Genomic DNA, 20,455 nt, shown 5'->3' with positions numbered 1-20,455 from the left:
ACAGCCCCCCTCCACCTTCCACCAGGTGTGTCCTCTCACATTCTGCTTCAGTGACTTCAGAGCACTATTCATCCCCACCCGAAAGTACAATATCGGATCAATTTGTTTACTACTTTATCATCTGTGTCCTTCAACGCGAACATAAACTCCAAGACTATGGACTTTCGCGGGCTCTGACCCCAGCACTTGGAACACGTGAAGCTCAATAAATATTTGCCAAATGAACAAGTCACTGACTGAATGAACGAAGGAATTCTGCATCATTCCAAATCAAATCTTCTCTCCCCACCAAGAGGGAATAAATGTGTTGTAACCTCCAGAAGGAAAGAAAATCCTCAGGTATATAGTGTGTAACTGATCCCAAGGCACCCAAATGATTTCAAGCGTGTTGCGCTCTTAAGAATTTATGACCCAGACAACAGTGGCTGGAGTCAGAGCTCGCCCTGGCCAGGCTACTAGAAGGACTGGCCTTTCCAATGGAGCACAGCCGTTTACTGTTCTTTTGTCTAGGAATGCAGTTTCAGACCAGAATAAATTCAAACGCTCGAACACCTCTTGCCCCAAGCATAAAGGTTTATACCCTGGCACAGAGCAGGAACTCTCCAGAGGCTGTAGGTTTGAAAATACATGGCCAGGAAAGAGAGGGGGGAAAAAATGAAAATGTCAACAGTCTAGAGCCGACTCTCCCTGGTTACACTGACAAGCACATAGGGCTCCACCTGGTCAAAGGTAAGGCCTGAGGCAGCCATGCCTACACATTGAGATGACTGTGACCATGGCTCATCTGTTTGTTCCCAAATCCAAGACGGACGTGGGCAGTAGCAGAAACCAGTAAATATCACAAATGAATGAACACAAAAACAAAGACAGAAGATTGGAATCAGTGAAGGAAAAATCGGCCGATTAGAAACCACCAGCCCAATTGTTCACTACTCATTTCTAATGTAAACAAAAGTCAAAAGGGTCAGTACCCTCAGGATAACTGAATAATAGATGAGGGAGGTTTCTTTCTAGAGGACTATTCCAGCTAATAAATGAAGAGGAGGTTTGCAATTTTTGCAAACCCCAAGTGAAAGCATGGGTCTAGGCAATGGTCATTTACAGTTAACTCTACAGAACATCACAGAAAGAGAAAACAGGCTTTACGTACCCTAATGGATATACACACACCAGCAACACACACACGTGTGTGTGTGTGTACATCTCAAATATGAATCTGATCTGGTCTCGGAATCCACTACCCATTCATAGGAAACACAGGGACGGAAGAACTCGTTAAAATACCACCACAGGTATACAATCAGCCAGACACAGATGTACAAAATCTACAAGACAAATGACATGGCTTCTCTCAACAAATAAACTATAAAAGAAAAAAAAAAAAAGGGAGGGAGGGGGAACCTGTAGACTAAACAACACATAATAGGCATGTGAACCAAATCCAACAGTGAAACTTGTTGGGTCTTGGTTGGACCAAATCAATTCTAAAAAGATATTTATGGGACTTCCCTGGTGGTGCAGTGGTTATGAATCTACCTGCCAATGCAGGGGACACGGGTTCTATCCCTGGCCCGGGAAGATCCCACGTGCCGTGGAGCAACTAAGCCCGTGCACCACAACTACTGAGCCTGCGCTCCAGAGCCCGTGAGCCACAACTACTGAGCCCGCACACCACAACTACTGAGCTCACGCACCACAACTACTGAAGCCACGTGCTGCAACTACTGAAGCCCATGCACCCAGAGCCCATGCTCCACAACAAGAGAAGCCACCACGATGAGAATCCCGCACACAACAAACAGTAGCCCTGCTCGCCCCAACTATAAAAAGCCTGCACACAGCAACGAAGACCCAACGCAGCCAAAAATAATAAATTTTAAAAAAAAGGTGGGTGCATCATCTAGAGGTACTATCCTGGTGTCTGGCAACTCCTTTAAGAGCCATTTTTAGGGAACATTTCAGAACTAGTAAAGTTGTTGTTTGCCTAATCCAGTATCTAGTCTCCCCCTTTTTTATTTTTTTTGCGGTACACGGGCCTCTCACTGTTGTGGCCTCTCCCGTTGCGGAGCACAGGCTCCGGACACGCAGGCTCAGTGGCCACGGCTCACGGGCCCAGCCGCTCTGCGGCATGTGGGATCTTCCCGGACTGGGGCACGAACCCGTGTCCCCTGCATCGGCAGGCAGACTCTCAACCACTGCGCCACCAGGGAAGCCCTAGTCTCCCCCTTTTAACTTAGTAATATTGTCTGATTTTTAACTAAGAACAAGGCCATGTGAAACACATTTCCCAGATTCCCTTATAACTATATATGGTACTGTGACTAAGTTCTGGGCAAGAGTCTGTAAGCAGAATTATTGTGTGCAACTTCCATTAAGTAGGGGTGCCCATCTTCATCCCTTCTTTCTTGCTTGCTGAGATATAATGGCTGGAGCTTGAGCAGCCATCTTGAACCATGAGGTGACAGCACAAGGACGGTAGAGCAAAAAGGGAGAAGGAACCTGAGTCCCTGATTAGAGTGCAGCCCTGGCCTCCTTATCACTGGGCTCCTTTATGTGAGAGAGAAATAAACAAATAATTCTATTATATACAGTTGAACCTAATCCTGATACACCTGGAATTACAAAGCTATGTTACAGTGGGTGGAACAAGTATAGTCATATATCTATACAAATGTATAAAAATGCCCATAATTTGAGAACTGTTCCAGAGAGAGTCACTGTGAGCTGGAGTACACAAAGAGGTATCATGGAGTTGGGGAGAGAGAGAACAAGCAGAGACAACCAAGGAAACGGGGACATGAGAATCATAAAACTTTCATTAGGTTAAATAGGCTGCAGCCCCAGGATGAGTAACCAGACTATATAAAGAACACTTACAAACCAATAAGAAAAAGAAAAAGAAGCAAAAAGCATGAACAGCCTATATCCAAAAGAAGAAACATAAATGAAAAGACTGCCTTACTAGTCTTCAGAAGAATACAAATTAAAACCACAATGAGATTTCATTTCATATCCATCAGACTGACAAAAATAAAAAAAGCTTTTACAAAACCAAGTATAACAGGACACAGAACAACAGGAACTCTTATACATCCTCGGAGGGAATGTTTAGAGAACAGTTTGATGATATTTGGCAAAGTTAAAGATGTTCATATCCTACACCCACCAATCTTGTGCCTAGTACATACCTCAAAGAAATTCTTGTCCGTGCACATAAGGAAATGTGTGTAACAACATTCACAGTAGCCCATGAATAGCAAAAAAATCTGGAAACTATTGAAATGTGCATTGTCATGGAAATGACTTAAACAAAGATGTGGTATATTCAGCCAGTGGAATATTACATAGCAGTAAAAAATGAAATACCACTATACCAAATGGTCTGGATCAATCACAGTATTAACTGAAAAATGCAAGTCCCAGAAGACTACAATATCATTTGTAAAAGTTCAAAAATAATTATTTTAAGACAAAGAATGATAAAAAATTCAAGATGGTGGTCACCCCTGGGAGAGCAGACTGGGGATTGAATGGGAAATACCACAGTATAAGTTACTGGTAGGTAATGTTCTAGTTCTTGGGCAGGTAGTAGGTTAAAGGCTATTCATTGTAATAGACATTTTTGTACAGACTAAAAACACCATTGTACCATGCACCAAGGATTATGATTAATCTGATTCTGTGTGTCCAAAGGCCGTCTTTAAAAAACGGAATGCATTTACAAAGAGGTGAGAAGAACATACACCAGGTTACTGACAGATAAGACCAATGAGGCAGGACGCAGGAGTGAGGGATGGAGTAGTAAATGGTTTCTATCTCATGTTTTGTTCTGCTGTCACTTACATATTCTTTCAGGAAGAATCGTTTCTTGTAATAAACAAACAAAAGCAGTAGAGCGCAGTGGTTCAGTACACACTCTTGAGCCTGACCACCAGAGACTGCATGTCGACTCTACTACTCCTTAGCCGTATGGCACGTTATTTAATTTCTCTGTACCTCTGTTTCTGCTTCGGAAAAGGGGGTGATGATAACAGTGCCTACTGGGCCATTAGATGAAATGAGTTGGTTCATAGCTCCTCTTCACAAATTAAACCCTTGATGAGATTGGCTATTGTTATGATATTTAGTCAACTCCAAACATCTACATGGGAGACAAGAGCTAAGCAAGTATCTGGTCCAGACCAGCAAATGATCCTGGTCAGTTTTAGCCCCAAATGTGTCCACTTCTCCGATCCTTGTAGCCTCTGTAAGAAGCCCAGTGCCTCGCCCATTCCAGGTACTTACTAAACGGTTGATAAATGAATGCACGCTGCCTCAGTTTACCCATCATGTCTTTGGCTGTCTGAACACACCACTCCTAGATGCCTACCCAGCATGTCCTTTCTCCCCGCTGCTTCCTTAACTGCCCCTCTGTCAGGGGTGGTAATAAGCACAGCTTAAAACTTGCATTTCCGAGACTTCCTTTCGGCAAGGGGTGGTCTTGTCACAAAGTTCTAGCCAAAGAGACGGAAGCAAAAGTCTGCTAAGGATTTCAGGGAAGGCTTTGGTTTCCTGACAGAGGTGCTATCTCTTTTGCATAGAACTTTGCTTCTTTCTGCCTGTAATAGGATGTGGGGCTGGAGATGGGCGCCGCCTTCTTATCACTACTAGGCTAAGGGCAGCAATGCAGATAAACAGGAGCCTGGGGCACTGGAGATGCTAAACTGCAGCACCACCTGGTCCTGATGACCTCTGCACTTCTCCTTATGTGAGAAAACAAAGGCTGTGCTGGTCTCCAAAGAGGGGCCCCAATAGGCCCCACCTTCCAGAATTCAAGTCTTGCGTCTTCCTTCCCACACTGAATCTGGGCTGATGCTGGACCTACACCATAAGAAGGTATAGGAAGCCCTGGGCTGCCACGTTCTAAATCCAGCTACTGGCTGGCGAGACCATGTGGAAGGAGAGGTTCTGAGACTAGAGAGAGGGGTCCAGCCATCTCCAAGGTGCCATGTGAGTAAAACCATCTTGAGCATATTCCAGCCCATCCATCTTCTGACTCCAGCCACACGAGAGACCCCAATCAAAACCAGCAGAAGAGGGACTTCCCCAGTGGTCCAGTGGCTAAGACTCCGCACTCCCAATGCCGGGGGTCCAGGTTCGATCACCTGGTCGGGGAACTAGATCCCGCATGCATGCCGCAACTAAGAGAGTCCGCATGCCGCAAGTGAAAAGCCTGCACGCCTCAACTAAAGATCCCACATGCCGCAACTAAGACCCGGGGCAGCCAAATAAATAAATAAACACTGAAAAAAAAAAAAACCCAGCAGAAGACCCATCGAGCCTCAGTCAATCAGAGATTCATGAGAAATAATAAACTGCTGTCATTTTAAGGCATTAAGTTTGGGGTCGCTTGTTATATAGCAGCAGAGAACTGAAACAGACCTCTAAGTGGGTACGCCACTGCACAAGTTCCAGGAAGCCAAATATATTTCTTAAGTAAAGTACCACCTAAAAAAGAAACTTGCCAATAGATCACAAACTCCTCTCGTGCGTTTTGATTTCCAACAAAGATTGGGAAATAGGAAAAAACTTGAAGTTTTCTCTCTCTTATTTGGCAATAAGTACTCATTAAGCACAACTAATCTATATTAAGCATGAGGAATCTATTAATCACTTTTGTAATTAAAAAGCATTTAAAGTTGATGGTTCAGGGACTTCCCTGGTGGCGCAGTGGATAAGACTCCGCACTCCCAACGCAGGGGGTCCGGGTTCGATCCCTGGTCAGGGAACTAGATCCCACAGGCATGCCGTGACTAAGAGTTCATGTGCCACAACTAAGGAGCCCACATGCCGCAACTAAGGAGCCCACGTGCTGCAAATAAGGAGCTGGCAAGCCACAACTAAGGAGCCCTGGAGCTGCAACTAAGTAGCCCACGTGCTACAACTAAGGAGCTGGCGAGCCGCAACTAAGGAGCCCGCCTGCCACAAATAAGACCCCATGCAACCAAATAAATAAAATAAATAAAATAAAAAAATAAAGTATGTGGTTCAACATTGTGCTGGACCTGGTGAGAACCCTCAGAAAATACATCTCCTATCTGGGCAAGAGGCCTCATTATACTAATGCTACTTCCTATTCATTCTCAAAGGCTTAGAGCTTAACAAAGTGGCTAAGCAGGCTGGATGTCTGCAATCTAATTTTTAAAAGCTATCAATAAAAATAATAATTTGGAGGGAAAAAAACAACTAGAAACAAAGGGAATGCACATTAGTAACAGCCAGGTCAAAGAAATTATGGTACACCCACACCTCCATGTGTTACACAGCCCTTAAAAAGAGCAAATTCGAGTATTACCCTGAGAACCTGGAGGCATTTCCACACAGTACTGCCATGTAAGAAAAGCAAAATGTGGGAAATTGACAGCAATATTATCCCTTATAGGATAATATTTCCCCCATAGGATTATATAACCATGGAAAATTATGTAGAAAGACACATACAGTACTTGATTGTTCCCAAGGGTGAAGGATTGTGGGAAGATGCTTGACATGGGGGTGGGGTAGAGAGGAGCCCACAAAAAAGGGACTGGAAAAAATTTTAAAGGGCTTGAAACCAATTCATAAAAATAATTATTATCCCCATTTAGTGAGTGCTCAATGCACTAGACGCACTGCTAACTAGGTCACCCCATCTCACTTTTAACTTCTCATTTAAGGCGGGTACTATTAATTAGTCCCATTTTCCAGATAAGGAAACCGAGGTTTAGTGAAGATAAGTGCTATGCCTAGAGCTCGGGCAGTGCTGGGACTTGAACATTATGTGCAAGAGGGTCCCCGACACAACTCCAAAACCACTGCACTTGGAGCTCAAAGGACACAGTCAGATGTTGTAGGCGCTGCTCCTCTGACACTCTGCACATTCTTCTAGCAGCAGCAGGCACTGAGGTGTGCTGATGTGCGTGAAGGCAGCACACACCTCAGTCCCTCAGTACCTCATGCTGTTGGGAGAAACCCGAGAGGGCTGCTGAGCTCGCTCTGTGGAGCTTTGGGAAGCCCTGCCCAAGATATTTTTACAGAATCGATTGCTGACACCGGGAGGAAACAGATGAGGAGGTGTCAGCTATTACACAGACTCTTGGAGGTTCACCATTTAGTTAAAACCTGTTCAGCCCCAGAGCAAGAATTATTGCCTTTTAAAGCAGGGGAGACCGATAAACTCTGCCTGGACAGTTAATTCTTATTTCCAAGGCATTCCCTGACCCCCACTACTGCAGGAACACTCAAGAGGGCCTGATAATAAAGCCGGCGTTCCATATACACGGGTGTGTGTGTGTGTGTGTGTGGTGTCTTTGATAAAGCCTTCCTCACCTGAACTAACCTGCACACATCCTCTGCACTCACTAGGGCCAAGGCCGTCTGTTCCATGCCACATGCACCCATGCCACTGCCAGGGCCCAGGCTGCACAGACGGGAGGGGCTGAGAGACGGGAAGTCGGAGGGCCGGACACTGCAGGGAGGCCAGAGGACCAGTGGGTGACCAAGGGGGTGTGTGTGTGCACGCTACCGCCCCACCCTCAGTTGCAGATCTGAGGATGTGTTGACTTTCTCCTCAAAACCCAGATAGGAACAGCCCTTTGCTCGGACACCATCATAAATTCACTCATAAAACAGTTTATCCCACACCTACCACATGCCAGGAACTGTTCTACAAGGAGAGACAGAAGTACCTGTGCTTTCCTGGAGCCTACAGTGGGGGAGGAGGGGATAATAAACATATCAAGTGGTCATGCCATGAAGAAAACTAAAGCAGAGTAAAGGGCCAGAGTGTGATGGAGAAGGTGCTATTTAACGAGAAGAGAGGCCTCACTGAGAAGGTGACATTTGAGCAGAGACCCGAAGCGGGTGGGAGCTTTGGGGATACCAAGGAAGTGTTCCAGGCAGAGGGAACAGCCAGGGCAAAGGCCCTGAGGCAGGAACAGCAGGAGGCCAGTGTAGCTGGAGTACAGCCAGCAGCAGTTGAGAAGTCAGAGACAAGGTCAGACAGGGAATTTGGGGGGCTGGGGGCGGGAATAGCTGACACTGTGCACCACTCTGTGCCCAGGCTGTGAGCACTTTACATAGGTGATTCATTGGAAAGATGAGTGGGTACTGCTACTTCTCACTTCATCGGATGAGGAAACTGAGAGGGAAAGGAACTCTCCTGAGACCACACAGCTCATCTGTACCAGGCTGGGATGCCCCACTGGTACATAAGTTTGCATCCCCTAGGAGCTCAACATTCACGATGCCTTCTCCAGGGAGAAATGTCCCCCATTTCCTTCTCACTCCCTCAATGCTCCGTCCACCCTTTCTTCACAGTTAGCAGCAGACAGGTAAACATTTCATGGGAGAGGAGGGAAAAAGAAAACCAAAAAACCACAGGTCTAATTCCCGAAAGGAGAAAACACACTATTAACTTCCTCTCCTCTACAAGTCACTACCAAACTTAACAAACACCACTCACCTGAAAGATGTCCCGAGCACAGCCTGGATCACAAAGTAGGCAGGTGACTATGAGGGGAGCTCCAGGCTCTCGGCTCCAGTCCCGTCCAGGCCAAGGCCACCTGCCTGCGCTCAGCAGGCCGTCCCGCCCTCGCCCTCCCCGTTGGGTGGGTGGTGCCTCCCCCAAGCCCGCTCTGGGTGTCTGGAATGCGGAAACGGGAACCTGCCGTGCCGGCTTCTAACAGCGACTTACTCAACAGCCGCGAGAACAACACGCCAGCCACCGGAGTTCCCCGAGAGATGGCTGGTCTCTGCGAACAGGCGAGTTCCCAAAGCGGGCTGTTTTGCCAAGGGTCCCTGTGCGGGCGGGAAATAAAAGGACTCCTTACTCATCAGGCACGTGGTCTGAGGAGCCTGAATGGGCTTAAGTGAAAGCTCAAGGTAACAAAGGCGGCTGGTCGGTTACCTGGGATCCAGGAACGGGCCACCTGTTCGCTGACAGAGCCGGGGCTGGATCGGCGCCCACAGCATCGCCTGCCCTGGGCTTGCCCGCTTCATTCACAGCCGCACAAACCAAAGGTGGGCTCCTTTCCCCTGCTAGCTCGCAGGGGCAGCGTCGCTTAAGGATTAAGCACTGCTGTTGGACTCCTCCAGCCAGCTTGGGAAGCACAACGGAACGGTTCTACCTAAAATAACAGCCCCCAGAACCCCAACCCCCTTCCCGCACCCTGCCACCCACGCTCACTCTGCACAAACACTGTTCTGAGCACCTCACGTGAATTACCTCCCCCAACCCTCACAGCCACCCTCTAAGTCAGCACTATTAGCATTCCTATTTTACATAAGAGAAAGTTCAAGAACAGAGAAGTCACAGGCTAAAGGTCACCCAGCAAGAAAGTGGTGGGGCAGAGGGTCAAGCCAAGCAGAGCAACTCTGGGTTTCCAGTTGTTAACCACTGCACTACATCTCCTCTCAAGAGGAAAGACAGGTCCCCCCAACTGGGCCTCAGTTTCCTCATCCGTAAAATGGGGTGAGCACGGGGTATCAGTGAGAGCTTAGAGTGAGCGCTTAGCCCTAACGCACAAAAATGCTCAATAAATAGCAGCTGCAGTTATCACATGCTGCCCTCAGATTCAATCAGGTTCAGCTTTTATCTTCAAAACGGGGTAATTATAGTCACGGAGTTTAAATTCTGGGCAGCTGAAGGGAATGAAAAAAAAAAACAAAAAACCGACACTTACTGCCCTTCCTTTCGTCCACAGAAAAAATATACAAAACATCTACTCTGAGTCCTGCACTAGGACACAGTGATAAACAAAAACCACATAAACCCTGCCCTCAGGGAGCTAACAGTTCCCTGTGAGTAAACTGGCACAAAATATTGAAAGAACAACAGATACAGCACGTGTACTGAGTGGTCACTGTGGGCCCGGCGCTGCAGTGCTCTAAATGCTTTACGTGCCTGAATGCACTGAACTCTCTCAACAACCTAGGAGGACAGTACCATTACCACCTTAAAGATATGGAAACTGAGGCACTGCAAGGCTAGTGGCTTGCCCAAGGTCACATGGGAGCCTGAGATGGAACCAGGACTTACGCCCAAGTAGTCTGGCTCCACAACCTGCGCTTCATTCCTCAGTCCCTCGGCAGTCCTGCAGGGCAACGGCTTTACACTGGGTCCATAAGCAGTAGCAACAGGCACCCACAGGAAATGTCAGTCTGCAAAATGAACGGTCACTTTCACGTGTTGTTTGGAGGAGAGGGTGGGATTATTAAATTATAACTGTTCAATTAATGTCACATTTAATACGTTAATAGCAGGGGCCACATTCTTTTTTTTTAATTCCAAGAAAAAAATTTTTTTTGCCATTTTTAAAATTTTTATTTTACTTTTTTATACAGCAGGTTCTTATTAGTTATCTATTTTATACATATTAGTGTATATATGTCAATCTCAATCTCCCAATTCATCCCACCACCACCACCACCCCTGCCACTTTTCCCCCTTAGTATCCAAACGTTTGTTCTCTACCTCTGTGTCTCTATTTCTGCCTTGCAAACTGGTTCATCTGTACCATTTTTCTAGATTCCACATATATGCGTTAATATACAATATTTGTTTTTCTCTTTCTGACTTCACTTTGTATGAGAGTCTCTAGGCCCATCCATGTCTCTACAAATGACCCAATTTCGTTCCTTTTTATGGCTGACTAATATTCCATTGTATATATGTACCACATCTTCTTTATCCATTTGTCTGTCGATGGGCATTTAGGTTGCTTCCATGACCTGGCTATTGTAAACAGTGCTGCCATGAACATTGAGGTAGATGTGTCTTTTTGAATTATGGTTTTCTCTGGGTATATGCCCAGTGGGGCCACATTCTTTTTTTTTTTTTTTTTTTTTTGCGGTACGCAGACCTCTCACTGTCGTGGCCTCTCTCATTGGGGAGCACAGGCTCCGGACGCGCAGGCTCAGAGGCCATGGCTCACGGGCCCAGCCGCTCCACGGCATGTGGGATCTTCCTGGACCGGGGCACGAACCCGTGTCCCCTGCATCGGCAGGCGGACTCTCAACCACTGCGCCACCAGGGAAGCCCTATATACACATTCTTGAAGGTAGAAATGATTAGAGAACAAAAAGCTATGTCCTGAATCAGGTAATTACAAAATGAAGTTGGTAAGGACAATGGCACAAAAACATATAGGTACTATGCTTCCACTTTGTTTCCCTAACTTCTGTAGCAGATCCAATTGTTTGCCTACCCAATATCCATACCCCTCTCCCAGTCTTTTCCTAAATAGTACTCCAATTTTATTCCTGTAGCAGCACTCTTCCCGGCAGTCCTGTGCTTCAGGTGAGGATGGTTTTAGCCCCAGCGGGGACAGTAAATCCTGATTGGCCCTCGCCTGTGATTTGCCCAAGCATGGTCATGTGTCACAATGCTCGCCAATGAGATATGAGGGGAATCTGGGAGGCGGGGCGTCTTTGAAAGGTTTCCATGCTCCTAAGAGAGACACAGTGAGAGATGCTCTCTTTCTGCTGCTGGATATAGCCTTGTCAGGGTGTGATGACCGGAGCTGTGACAGTCATCCTGTGGCCACGAGGACATCCTGAGGACACAGAAGACACGCCAAGGATGGTAGAGAGGGCTGGGCTTCTTACAGGCATTGTGGAACTGCTTAATTATTCTACCCTGGTGCTGCCTATCTATGGGCTTGTTACAGATCGTAAACTCCTGATTTCAGGCCAGTTTCACTTGGGCTTCCAAATTATAGTAGATCAGCAGTTCTCAAAATGTGCTCCCAGGCCCAGGAGCACCAGTATCACCGGGGGACTTGTTAGAAATACAAATTCTCAAGCCAGACCTACTGAATCAGAGACACTGGGTGGGGCCCGGCAATGTGTTTTAACAAGCCCTCCAGGGGACTCCGGAGCCTGCTCAGGTTTGAGTAGCACAAAGTGATAAAATGTTGAGAGTGTGGCCTCTGGAGTCAGGTTCCTGGGATCCAAATCCTGTCACCACCACTGTCTAGCTGTTGGGCAAGTTATTTAAATTTAGTTGCCTCATCTGCAAAAGGGGAGTAATAAACATACTTACAGCGTTGTTGGGAGGCTTAAATGAGTCACTTTGTGGGAAGCGCCGAGCACAGTGCTTAGCATACAGCAGACATTGTATAAATGACCTATTTGCTGCTGCTGTTGTTACTATTAACTATCGTTTGCAGCCAAAGGCATACCAACTGACACAACTTTCTCAATAACTCAATCAACCCTGCAATATGGCCCATCTCAGAAAAGACAAGGCTGCGCTAGATGCAAACCCGACACCTCTCTGCCCTCGTGCCTTCCCACTCTATCCTCCTCCACTCTGCTCTTAGCCACTGTCTCAGGGCCTTTGCACTGGCTGCTCCCTCTGCCCAGAAACCTCCACTGCTCACGCTGCCTCACCTCCTTTGGGCATGAACTCAAGCCACCTCCCAGGGAGGCCATCCCTGGCCACCCTGTCTAAAATTTAAACACCCTCCACCCTAATACCTCACATCCCCTTTCTTTTTTCTGCTTAGCATTTATTACCATCTAACACAGTATACATCTTGTTTACCTGTCTACTGTCTGAATTCCCCACTTGAATGAGAGCCCCGGAAGGGGAGAAGCCATGTCCGCCTTGCTCACTGCTATAAACCTAGTACCTAGAAGAGCATTCAGCTGGGTGAATACCTGTTGAATGAGTAAGTTTAAAAGTCAGGGACTTCCCTGCTGGTCCAGTGGTTAAGAATCCGCTTTCCAATGCAGGGGACACAGGTTCGATCCCTGGTCGGGGAACTAAGATCCCACATGCCACGGGGCAACTAAGCCCACGCGCCGCAACTACTGAGCCCGGCGCTCTAGAGCCCATGCACCATAGCGAAGAGCCTGCACACCACGACAAAGACCCAGCGCAGCCAAAATAATATAAAAATAAATAAATAAATAAAAACTCAGAATTGGTGTCAGTGTTTGGGGTTTGCCACCCTCAGATCCAACATGTGCCAGGTCTATACTGGGAAACCCGGAAAAAGCAAGCTGCCTAAACTGGTGACAGTGATACTAATGTTCTCTCCATGCTGGACGCACCTCAGAGCCTGTGAAGGAAAAGTAAAGGCAGAACTGATGAAGGTGCTGGAGGCAGATGCTTGAGGGAGCCGGAGGGGCTGCAGGACTCCGCCTGCCTTCCTCCCCGCCGTGGTATAAAGAGCTAAGCATCAGAACAAATGCCGCCAGCCTCGGGCAGGATCAGTGCCGAGCTCCTGTTCACATCAACCATTGCTACCCATCTAGCAAGCAAACCTCGAGCAGAAACCCCCAAATAAGGGTGCCCTCTTTTCCTGCCACTTTCACACAAGGGTTTCTGCCCTGCACTGACTTGCTGTTCAGTTAGAGACCCCAAAAGAACAAATGCAACAGGAGTCTCTGCTTGATGTGAAGTGGGGCAGAGTGAACGTTTGTTGTCAAGGAGTTTTATCTGCTGTCTTGATAAGAAATATCATCAGGTCCGCAGCACCCGCACATGCTGCATCTTGCAGCTTTGTCAAAAGTCAAAAGTCAGAACTGAAAGGGGGCACTTTCCCTGCCTCCCGCTGCAGGGCTGGAGGCAAACCAAATGCTGGATTCTGGTTCCATGTGGGGCCCTGACAAAGACACATCAGAGGAAGGATCTGTGCACGGCTGTCCTGAGGGGAGAATGGGAGGAGGATCTGAGGCCTCCTGCTGGAACACGTCTTTGGAAAAAATGTGGGAGGCGCCCCACGGTCAGGTGCTGGAGGGAACCAGATCTCAGGGAAGAGGGACTTCTGCAAACTGACTCAGAGAACGAGCACCCTCGTGGTCAGTGCTCAGAGCAGCTGGGGAAGCGTGTGGCCTCTGCAGGCTCACTGATGCCCTCGCTGTGGCCAGATGCTGCTTTACCAAAGGGGTTTCCAAAGCTCTGAGCCAAGTATTGACTCGTATGATGAAAAGAAAAAACAAAATTCCTTTTTATTATATAAGTGAACTGGGCAGAGGCAGGGAATTCCTCCATACTACACTCGAGCTTGAAACACACAAATGCTGAGTGAAATTTGTTATACTTGCTTCTAACTTTTCATGGTGAGATGTTTCAAGCACACAAAGGTGAAAAGAAGAGTATAATAAACCCCCTCCATCTCCCTGCCCATCCATCCATATTATTTTGAAGCAAATCTCAGATGTCTTTAACAGTTCATAGGTATTTCAGAATATAAGTCTTGGTTTCCCTGGTGGCGAAGTGGTTAAGAATCCACCTGCCAATGCAGGGGACACGGGCTCGAGCCCTGGTCTGGGAAGATCCCACATGCTGCAGAGCAACTAAGCCTGTGCACCACAACTACTGAGCCTGCACTCTAGAGCCCGCGAGCCACAACTACTGAGCCTGTGTACCACAACTACCAAAGCCCGTGCACCTAGAGCTCGTGCTCCACAAGAGAAGCCACCGCAATGAGAAGCCCGTGCGCCACAACAAAGACGCAACACAGCCAAAAATAAAATAAGTAAACTTATTAAAAAAAGAATATAAGTCTTAAAGATAAGGACTTTTTCTTAAGCAGAACCACAGTATCATTATCACACCTAAAAAATTAACAAGAATTCCTTAATAATGTCAAATATCCAGTGCGTTTTTGTTATTTAAAAGGGTGACTTCCCTGGTAGTCCAGGGGTTAAGACTCTGCGCTTCCAAGGCAGCGGGGTGCAGGTTCAATCCCTGGTCAGGGAACTAAGACCCCACATGTCACACAACACGGCCAAAAAAAAATTAAAAATAAAAGAATAAAGAAAGGGGAAGTGCAGGTTCCAAAATCACAGAAAAACCCCACAACCAGAGTGATGGTCAAGCCTCCAGGCCCAAAGGGGCCTGAGACTTGCTGCGGGGCTACCTGGACCAGGAGATCAGAGACCACACGTGGAATAGAGAGGCTGCAACTAGTCAGTGTGGTCTTGCTTGACCACCCCATTCGGTTGTCTGTCGTCCACGGAGAGACTGCAGAATGAGCGTTTAAGAGCCTGGACTTGGCTTGGATTTGAATCCTGACTTTCACACTCACCAGCTTTGTGATTTGCACTTCTCAAGATCTGAGTTTCTTTACGTAGGAAATGTGAATAATAAGAGTACCTACACCATGGAGTAGTTTTGAGGATTAAGTGAGCTATTACATGAAAAGCACTCGGAGCAGTGCCTTGTACACAGTAAGAGCTCAATGAATGCTGGGTCGTATTAATAATTCAGCCAACAGACACTCAGTGAGCATCTTTTACATGCCAGGCACTGTCCAGCAGTAGGAGATAAGGGTGGTTACGAGGTTAAAGCTCTCATGAATTACCACCTGGAAACAGGGGCTGGCACGAGGTCAACACCTGAGGACATGAACAGACTCAGAATCTCCAGCACCTGCCTTGTCTGAGTAGGAGAAACAAGCACTCCTTGCTCCTGAGATGGGGAGCCCTGAACCAAGAGAGTAATTAAAGGTCTAGAACAATGACTCCCATAGATGAAAGAGTCCCCTTCCTGCTATCCCCCAACCCAGCAATGCCTCTGGATCACAGCAAGGGCAAGATTCACACACTGGGTAAACTCTGGTATCGCTGAGCTCACAGGAAAAGGCCACACAGCTCCCACAGGAGGCAGACAAAAGAGAAGAGAGGCTTCACACCCAAATAAGCTGCTTGCTCAGAATGGGCTTTCAGTAGGCTGCGTCCTTTTCTCGTTTCCTTCACTCACCCTGCCCACCGTCCTCAGTGCCCAAAGACCCTTCTCCTTCCTGGGAAGCAAAGACCTGTTCCCAGGAAACCTCGAGCTCATCGTAAGGAGGGGATCAGCCAGTCACTCAGGTCTAAACCAGCACTCCAGCACCAATATAAAACTCGAGGATCGACGCTGACAAGCTCTGGGAATGCATTTTGTGTGATGAGTCCTTCCTATGGTTTTTGTGGCTCAAAGCTCAGACCCCACCCCTCAAACCCTCAAACAAACACAAACACAACATATACAACAGAGACTGAAGAGATTTAAGAGTACGCACCTGAGTTCAAATTCTGCCTCCATCACTTCCTAACCGTGAGCAAGTGGCCTCTCGTTGCCAGACCTCAGCTTCTTCATCTGTAGAGCGGGGATGATTAGAGTCCCTGCCACCTCACAACACAGGTCACACACGCCAAGCACACTGCCAGGCCCAGAAGGGGCCTTTTATGATGACAGCTGTGAGTTTAGCTACCCCTGCCTATGATAAATATGCTTTTCATCATTCATCTGCCCTTATTCACCAAGATAAAACAGGGGTGGCATCTTTGACCTATCACCTAGGGTATGAGTCTCATACCCTAGGTCCACACTGTCCAATACCTGTGGCTACTGAGCACTTGAGATGTGGCCGGTACAAATGGAGATGCTGAAGGTGTAAAATACACATTGTATTTTGAAGACTTAATGTGAAAAAAAAAGAATGTAAAGTATCTCAATAATTTTTATACTGACTACGTGTTGAAATGATGGGGTTTTTTTGTTTTTTTGGCCACGCCACACCGATCTTAGTTCCCTGACCAGGTATCGAACCCATGACCTCTGCACTGGAAGCACAGTCTTAACCACTGGACCACCAGGGAAGTCCAAAATGATACTATTTTGGATTAAATAAAATATAGTATTAAAATCAATTTCCTGTTTCTTTTTACTCTTTTAAATGTGATTCCCCATAAAATCTTAAATTATGTATATGGCTCACATTGGTGGCTCGCATTATATTTCTAATGGACAGTACTGGTGCAGACCCTTGAGAACCAGAGTCTTCTTATTTGACTTCATACCGTCAGTGTCTAGCATGGTGCCCGGCACATAGGCTGGGTAGAAAAAAATGTTTCACAGATGGCTGGATGAAAGATGCTCTCCATACTTTTCCTGGTCTTAAAAGCAACCACTGCCATCCTCACATCTAACCAGGCCTGCCCTTCATTCAAAATACTGCACAGCCCTTAAGGTCAAAGCTACACCAAATCAAAATGGACATAGTCATGGTGGCTGGAACAGGGTCCCAGAGCCCCTGCAGGGCCAGGCATCACCACCTTAATTACTGGACTGTATTTTAATACTTTAACAGTCCATAAGGCTGGTCTGGTGCTTAGAAACACTCTTTCCCTGGCTGGCCCAAGTCCTCTTGCAAAGCTCACCCAAATGGGACACCGCCTTGTTCATGCTCCTTCGACACCACACCTCATTTCTTGCTAACTTGCGTCTGGTGTGGCAGCCACGCAGTCAACCTTGTTTTATTTGAGGACAGGCTCTGCTCAAGGGCCTTCAGTTTTGAAACAACCAATTAAACATCCCAACAGAAACTGACCCCATCGTGTCTCACTGTCAGTGGAAACGATGCCACATCCCCAGACCACTCCTGCTGCCACATGAATGAGGTACTAAATATAGTCCACAGTGCTTTGCATGTCAAACGACATGGAAGGGAAATGCTGCATCCACTTCTTAAACTTGCCTCAGCCTGCTAAGGAGGGCCTGGGAAGAGGAGTTTGGCATATGGGGAAGAGCCTGGACCCTGGAGTCAGCTTCCTTGTCTGTAAAGTGAGTTATCTATCCCGGACTCTTGTGAGGATTAACTGAGGAAAAGTGTGAAATGCTTAGAAGAACACCAAGTACAGAGTAAAGTACTAGGAAATGTTAGCTGCTATTATCATCATCATTATTATTTTACAAAAATTAAAGTAGTGTGAACTCAAACAATGGGAATTCACTCTTCTCCAGCCACGATACTGTTTTTGTAGCAAACTCATTCTCACATCTGAGCCTTTGCACTTGCTGTTCCCTCTGCCTGGAAATGGTCTTTCCACCCAGCTCCTGGCACAGCTGGTGCCTCTTCTCACGTGACTCCCCTTCAGAAAGGCCTGGGAGGCCTTCCCGGGCCACACAAGCTAAAGTAACCATCCCTGGGACTTCCCTGGTGGTCCAGTGGTAAAGGATCTGCCTTCCAATGCAGGGGTCTCGGGTTCGATCCCTGGTCGGGGAACTAAGATCCCACATGCTGTGGGGCAACTAAGCCCGCGCACTGCAACTACTGAGCTCACGTGCCTCAACTAGGGAGTCTGTGTGCCGCAACGAAAAGCCCGCGTGCTGCAACGAAGACCGGATGCAGCCATAAAAATAAGTAAATAAAATATAAACATTAAAAAAATTTGAAGAGGAAAGCATACTTCATTAAAAAAAAAAATCCCTTCCCCACCGCCAGTCTGCCCCAACCCCTCTCTCCATACCCCCCACCCTGTTATTTCCTCCATCTGAAATTAAAACCACCGGAAGTTTCCTTGTTTATTGTGTGTCCCCTCAGCTAGAATGTAAACCCTAGGAGAGCAAGGATCTTGTCTGTCTTGTTCACTATCCAGAGTTTATGCTTTTAGCCACTACACTACACTGACTATGTACCAGAATGCTTACTGGATGTGTGTTTGTGAATGTAAAAGAAATCCCAGAAAGAACTTAAATGTCCAGCAATAGGGAGACGGTGGTGTGGAGCATGGTCTGTCCACACTGAAGAATGCGTGTCTAGCTGTTAAAAAGAATGAGTCAGGGACTTCCCTGGCGGTCCAGTGGCTTAGACACCACACTCCCAATGTAGGGGGCCCGGGTTCGATCCCTGGTTGGGGAACTAGATCCCACATGCTGCAACTAAGAGTTCTCATGTCGCAACTAAAAGATTCCGCACGCCGCAACTAAAGATCCCGCATGCTGCAACTAAGACCCGGTGCAGCCAAATAAATAAATAATATTTAAAAAAGAAAAAGAATGATTCAGATATGTAATGACTTGAAGAGATAGGCCCTATCAAATATTTTAAAAATCAAGTTACAAATATGTGTGTCTTGATCCCTCCTTTTTTGGGGAGTGGTGAGGGAGAAGGAAGAAAACAGTCAATATTTGCATACATACATCCATATAAGTATAGAAAGAGGTAAGTGAGAGCATCTACCCGAATTTCCAAGGGCAGAGAATCTACTTTGTTCTCTCAGACATCTCCAAAACCTGACACTGGATACTCAGTAAATACTCACTGTCTGAATAAATGGTTGTCTTCGGGGGATGGGATTTTGGAGTGGAGGGTGGCACCTATCGTCTTCTTTACGTATCTCTGTATTGACATGTTACTATGAGCATGTATATCTCAGCATAACTTTTGAAAAGCCAAATTCAACCAATTCACACACACACACACAAATTAAAGCCATGACCAGAGCAGTTCTAAGAAACAGCAGTGTCAGTCTTAAAGAAAGCACAAATGCACAAACTGGTCCAATAGCATCTGATTCTAACAGCTAAAAACAAACCCTTTACTTTAGAGGAAATGACTGTTCAATACATTTAATTTAGATTTGGGGAATTAAACACATAACAAGGTTAAGCTGTTATCATAACCTGTGTCATTTTTTTACACCGAAGTTTGAAATATAACCACAAAAAAAGGCACCAATCACTGCACGTTCTAAATTCCATTTTTGATTTACCGCCTAACAACTGCAATGTCTGAAAAACAGGCTCATGTTTAACTCTGACCATTCCACACAGACTGCTAAAAAACCCACATGCTGTTGTCACTAACAATTAAGACCAAGATTTTTTTAAGCCATTGCTTTATTTCCTCAGATTTAAAAAAGCACTTAGGGGGAATTCCCTGGCAGTCCAGGTTAGGACTCGGTGCTTTCACTGCCCAGGCCCTGGTTCGATCCCTGGTTGGGGAACTATGATCCTGGCAAGCCCTGTGGTGCGGCCATAAATGATTAATTAATTAACTTAATAAATAAATAAATAATAAAAAAGCACTTAGGCAAATTTAGTGGTCAGCACAAATTTGAGACCACCGGTTCCCATCTCCAAGTGAAATTACAATGAAAGATCTGACAACAGACTCACCCTAAACGGAGAGCTAATGAATTTCCCTGCCCAGCCTCTTCCCTGGTATGTATGCTACCTCCCAAAATGCCCAGGATGGCCCTTCCCACAGAGGATATTCTAAGCCGCTGACACGGTGTAACTTTTCAGAAAGAAATTTAGCAACTCAGCCGAGCTTTGCCAGGCTAAAACTGTAGAAATGGGCCCCCTGAAAGCCAGGGCTTTACTCCCGACTTGTGGCCATTGCAATCTGGCCAAGTTCATAGTGCCTTCTCGGCACCCTATGAAATCAATGTTTCACATACATCAATCCTTGGTGACTTGAAAGAAACAACTCAACGTTGTTGGAAAAGTCCATATTCAGTGACCAAGGGAGAATTTCAGTGCCCACAAGATGGGAGATCAAGAAGGGCCAATGAAATGGTTGCTATGAAATAAGACAGCTCCATCCTTCTTGCCAATCAATTAGACCCGGGAAGCCTGGGGGAGAAGAGCAACTCCCAAGTTTCTGGCTTGGCCCATTTGCCAAGATGGTGACTACTGGGTCTGAGAGGAAAAAGG

The 20,455-nt window shown here is 46.6% G+C and overlaps 1 protein-coding gene across 13 annotated transcripts in view; it reads right to left on the bottom strand.

The window, feature by feature from the left end:
* Positions 1-20,455, bottom strand: part of SIPA1L3 (signal induced proliferation associated 1 like 3) — a 237,901-nt gene that overhangs the window by 214,950 nt on the left and 2,496 nt on the right. Inside the window, exon 1 of one of the 13 annotated variants that reach the window (XM_033413792.2) lies at positions 8,483-8,651. The exons of the other annotated variants lie outside the window; for them this stretch is intronic. The gene's annotated coding sequence lies outside the window, so the exon portion shown is untranslated. Of the gene's footprint in view, positions 1-8,482; positions 8,652-20,455 lie in introns of those variants that run through there. 13 annotated transcript variants of the gene reach the window in all.

Source organism: Orcinus orca, chromosome 20 (assembly GCF_937001465.1).
Source record: "Orcinus orca chromosome 20, mOrcOrc1.1, whole genome shotgun sequence".
Classification (NCBI taxonomy): Eukaryota; Metazoa; Chordata; class Mammalia; order Artiodactyla; family Delphinidae; genus Orcinus; species Orcinus orca.
The sequence above is the reverse complement of the archived record's forward strand: the minus strand, read 5'-3'. Positions and strand labels throughout refer to the sequence as shown.